The sequence below is a fragment of the Mus pahari genome, chromosome 10, assembly GCF_900095145.1.
Source record: "Mus pahari chromosome 10, PAHARI_EIJ_v1.1, whole genome shotgun sequence".
Taxonomy (NCBI): domain Eukaryota; kingdom Metazoa; phylum Chordata; class Mammalia; order Rodentia; family Muridae; genus Mus; species Mus pahari.
The window spans coordinates 115637248-115642591 of record NC_034599.1 but is presented as its reverse complement, the minus strand read 5'-3'; the positions used below and the strand labels follow the sequence as shown (position 1 = coordinate 115642591).

Genomic DNA, 5344 nt, shown 5'->3' with positions numbered 1-5344 from the left:
GGGTTTTTCTGTATAGCCCTGGCTGTCCTGGAACTCACTTGGTAGACCAGGCTGGCCTCGAACTCAGAAATCTGCCTGCCTCTGCCTCCCGAATGCTGGGATTAAAGGCGTGTGCCACCATGCCCGGCACCTACCAATTCTTGAACTCACCCTGGAAATCTCCCCCCTCCCCCCCAAATCCATATAAACCTTGCCTTCTGCTCAGTTCCCTGGTGCTTCTCATCCCTCCTGTTTTACCTCCACCCCAATAAATTTTTGCGTGAGGTTTGTTGTATTCCTTGGCTCCCAATTGCCAGGATGTCCTTTGCAGCAGAACTGTAACACTTTCACTGGTAGAGAGCAGAACACTTACGTAGGAGAATCCTACTTCCTGTTATCCCCAGATTGTGAGGTCACCCGAAGACCACCAGAGACCACCAGGAATCCAAATCACATGCAAAAGCAGAGAGTCAATATTTAAGCTCAAGATTAGACCCTCCAACGTCGCCAGCACAGTGGAAGGCATGGAAGGTCCTGACCGGATACAAGCCTTGATTATTTATGGTTACTGTAGCAGGGGGAGGGACTTTCCAGTTTGGTAGTTACATGATTGGTTGACATTTGCTTGGCACATTTCTATTGGCTAGTAATGATTTCAGCGTGGTATGAACAATGGTTGCTAGCTTAATCAATATACTTTAAGACATTAGGTACTTTCCCCTTAAATACTGATTAGTTGTTGATAGGAGTGGAGTGGCTATTTGCCCAGAGGAATTGTGATTGTTACCAAGGTGACTTGGTTCTTGGAAAAAGTTGGAGTTTTTCCAGTAGCTGAGTTAATTCAGAGGGCAAGTTAATCATAAAATGAAGCCTGAAAACAACATGGAATTTGTAATGTAAAGCTGGAAAGTCTCAGACAGAGTTCAAATGCGTGTCATGATCTATCCATGCTTGCTAGCCAATAGATTTAAAGATCAATATGCTTAGCTAATAGGTTTGAGCTGTAACCTTGCTAATGTAACCTGTGTCTCAGTGTCTCACTCAAGGGCATCTTGAAGTAAGTACCACTGACTGAGGGTCAGGGTGGAGTATCTTACATTTGGGAGCTCGTCCGGGATTTGAGGAGACCCCTGAGCAACCGAAGGCTAGAATGATCAAAGGAAAAAAGACCGAGCTCAACAACAGGCTCATACTTGTGTTTGTCTCTCTGTCTTTTACTTTCACTTTTGGCTCACAAGCAAGGTATCAGCTGGAAAACCTCCGGCAGATGTGCCTTAATATTGTGACTATAGGGAGTCTGCAGGACACTTCAGTCCCCTGACCCCCCAAATGGCAAGACAGTTTCGGCATGAGCTGACCAACTGAGTATTGCTTGCTATAACCTGGTTTCTGTGCCTGTGGCAGGGTGAACTGTCTATTTGTTGATTGTCTTTCTCTGTGTTCTTGGACTTGGTCTGATGTTATTTTTGGACATGGGCCAGACTGAATCCTAGTTAACCACTGGAGGGATGTTAGGGAAGGAGGAGAAAACTTGTCAGTAGTGGTAATGAAGAGCAAGCTAGTTACTATCTGTTTCACCAAATGGCCTACCTTTGGAGTAGGGTGGCCACCAGTATGGACCTTGACTTGCAGGTGATCAAAGTAGTAGAAGAAAGAGTCTTTAGGCCAGGATCCCTTGGGCACCCAGACCAAGTGCTCTATATACCTGGAGGGATCTAGTGAAGGATGCCCCTCTTGGATAAAAACCTTTTGTCTCTTGGACTTCGCAGGTCCTGGCCATGAAGGAGAAGAACCCCGTAGAGACCAATGAGTCTGTAAAGAAGAACATCCTCCAGGACCCTTCCACAGCGGATCTGCTACTGATAGATCCTCTTCCCCCTTAACCCCCTACCATGGGCCCATTTCCCATGGGCCCTCCTCAAGGATCTCCCTTGAGCCCTTGTCCAGCGGCCCTTTATTCTCCCTCCCCCCCACAACCCCTGCTCCTCTGGCCTCAGCAAAGGGGTAGAGTGGAGAGGGACCCTCGGAACTGGGATCAGCCATGGAGACCTGGAGCAAAAGGGCCACTTAACCCGATACAACAGTGGCCCTCCCCCTCCAAGCCTACGGGTCCATAGATGAGGATGGTAATCAGGCCGTGCAACACCCACTGTCTTAGTCAGGGTTTCTATTCCTGGACAAAACATCATGACCAAGAAGCAAGTTGGGGAGGAAAGGGTTTATTCAGCTTACACGTCCATACTGCTGTTCATCACCAAAGGAAGTCAGAACTAGAACTCAAGCAGGTCAGAAAGCAGGAGCTGATGCAGAGGCCATGGAGGGATGTTCTTTACTGGCTTGCTTCCCCTGGCTTGCTCAGCCTGCTCTCTTAAGAACCAAGACTACCAGCCCAGAGATGGCACCGCCCACAAGGGGACCTCCCCTCTTGATCACTAATTGAGAAAATGTCCTACTAATTGAGGCATTTCCCCAACTGAAGCTCCTTTCTCTGTGATAACTCTAGCCTGTGTCAAGTTGACACAAAACTAGCCAGTACACCCACCCTTTTCAGATAACCCCAAGGGACTGATTAATCTATTTGAGACTGTTTTATTATTTCCCATCAGCCCACCTGGGATGACATACAACAGCTTATAAGTGTCCTCTTCACCTCTGAGGAGAGAGAAAGGATACTCAATGAGGCCCGAAAGAATGTGCCCGAAAGAATGTACCCTCGGACACAGGGGCTCCTTGGAAAACCCAGCAGTCATTGATGCTTGAATTCCCTTTAACTTTTTTAACTCAGCCCAAAGTAAAGACCACCCTAAGGTCTACCACCAGGCTCTGTTGGCAGGTCTCAAGGAAGCCACCTGGCAGCCCACAAATTTGACCAAGGTACATGAGGTTAGACAGGGATCAGAGGAGTCACCTGCTGCTGTTCTAGAGCATGGAATCATCCCAGTAATTTACACCTGATGATCCTAGAATCGAGGAGCACAAAGCTATTGCGACTATGGCTTTTATAGACCAGGTGAGTCAAGATATCAGGAAAAAGCTTCACAGGCTAGAGGGACTACAGGATAAATTGTTGAGGGATTTAGTGCAGGTTGCTGAGAAAGTCTACCACAACAGGGAGACAGAGGAGGAGAAGCAGCAGAGAAAGAGAAAGGAAGATGAAAGGGAGATGAAAAAAGGAAAATTGACAGGAAAGGAATTTACAGAGAATCGTGACTACAGTAGTTAGGGAAAGCAGAGAAGAGAGAATCCAACCAAAGAGAGAGAGAAAACCCCTAGAAAAGGACCAGTACACATATTGCAAAGAGAGCCTGAGAGTGCCCCAACAAATGGAAGCTGGGGGTGGGAAATCCCAGGCCTTGGGAAAAGCACTCCCAAATGGAGAAGTTGTTAGCCCTGGGGGAAGGCAATGACTAGGGAGGATGGGGTTCGGACGCCTTCCCGGAGCCCAGGGTAACCTTGAAGGTGGAGGGGAAATCCACCCAATTCTTGGTGGATAGTGGGGCCCAACACTCAGACCTCCTCTAAGCAGATGGGCCAGTCTTCAGCAAAAAATTGTGGGTCCAAGGGGCCACTGGACTAAACAATATTCATGGATTACCCGAAGAGTTGTGGACCTGGATGTGGACCCAGTATCCCACTCATTCACGGTCATCCCTGACTGTCCCTATCCCTTGCTCAGGAGAGATTTGCTCTCCAAGACTGGGGCTCAGATGCACTTCCTTTCTGAGGGCCCTCAATTGAGGGGACCTGTTTGAGAACCTGTCCAGGTCCTTACTATTAGGCTGGAGGATGATACAAATTGAGATCAAAACCCACAAGACACAGGATATTGCTTGGTGACTGGAAAAGTTTCCTCTTGCTTGGGCTGAAACAGCTGGGCTAGGACATGCATGTTTGCAGGCTCCTGTGTTTGTGGATCTTAAGACCCAGGCTGATCCTGTCTCGGTGCACCAGTACCAGATGTCGGGGGAGGCACGAGAAGGTATTAAGCCTCACATTGACAGGCTGTTACAACTGGGGGTCCTGTGCAAGTGTGGCTCTGCTTGGAACACACCCCTGTTGCCTGTAAAAAAGCCTGTTACTCAGGACTATCGCCCCATGCAAGATCTGAGAGATGTGTGCAACTTATTGGTTGATTGCCAACAGAAGGCTGGAGCTGCAGTGGTACAGCAGGTACACCTTCGAGACTGCGCATGTGCCCCGTGCCACTTATCAACAACAGGGACTCCTAACCTCAGAAGGCAAGAACATGAGAAACAAACCAGAAATGGTTGCCCTACTACAGGCCCTTTTTTAAACCGACAAAAGTGAGTATAATCCATTGCCCTGGGCACCAGAAGGGTGAGGACCTCATAGCTAGTGGGAACCACCTGGCAGACAGGGTGGCAAAGGAAGGAGCGATGAAAGAAATAAAGACTATCCTCTTGACAAACCACCACCCAGGAGAAGAGAGCTCAGATTGGAACTTGAGAAATGGCTGGCTACCACCTGGGTATACTAATCATGAGCTTAAGCTGATTAAAGAGTGTCCCACTAACTATTTGGACAAAAGTGGACATTGGAAGAACCATATTGAAGGGAAAAACCATCCTACCAGAACATCAGGCCCTTGAACTATTTGCACAAATGCACAGATACACCCACCTTGGTAGTACAAAGCTAGAACAGGCGATCAATGGGTCGGGTGTAGTTACTTTAAATCTAGGGAAACTAGCAGACATGACAGCTAGGAGTTGTGAACTAGCAGACATGATCCCTAGGAGTTGTGAACTAGCAGACATGACAGCTAGGAGTTGTGACGCTTGTCAGAGGGTAAGTGCCTGTCCCACCAAGACGCCACCGGGAAAACGGTAAGGGATAATCATCCTGGAGTATTTTGGGAAGTTGATTTCATTGAAGTCAGACCAAGAAAATATGGGCATAAATACCTCCTAGTCTTTGTAGATACTTTTTCTGGATGGGTAGAAACCTACCCCACCAAGAGAGAAATCACACAGGTGGTCGTGAAGAAAATACTAGAAGAGATACTTCCTTGATTTGGTATGCCTAAAACCATTGACTCAGATAATGAGCCAGCCTTCATTTCTCAGGTAAGCCAGGGAGTGGGTAAGTTTCTGAGCACAGATTGGAAACTCGATTGTGCATACTGTCCCCAAAGTTCAGGGCAAGTAGAAAGGATGAATCAGACCCTGAAGGAGACCTTAACCAAATTGTTGGTAGAGACTGGTATAGACTGGGTGTTGCTCCTTCCCATGCCAGAAATTGTTTAGGGCCAGAAATGCTCCCTATCATTTCAGTCTAACTCCCTTTGAGATCCTGTATGGGACCCCCACTCCCTTGACCCTGGCTCTTTTTTTTTTTTTTTTTT

General features: G+C 47.6%; 1 long non-coding RNA gene across 1 annotated transcript in view; it reads left to right on the top strand.

The window, feature by feature from the left end:
* The window catches only part of LOC115064837, a 12468-nt gene extending 10286 nt beyond the window's left edge, over nt 1-2182 (top strand). The window contains exon 4 of the long non-coding RNA XR_003844668.1: nt 1749-2182. This is a non-coding gene — a long non-coding RNA (uncharacterized LOC115064837). The remainder of the gene's footprint in view (nt 1-1748) is intronic.
* Nucleotides 2183-5344: the final 3162 nt, after the last annotated feature.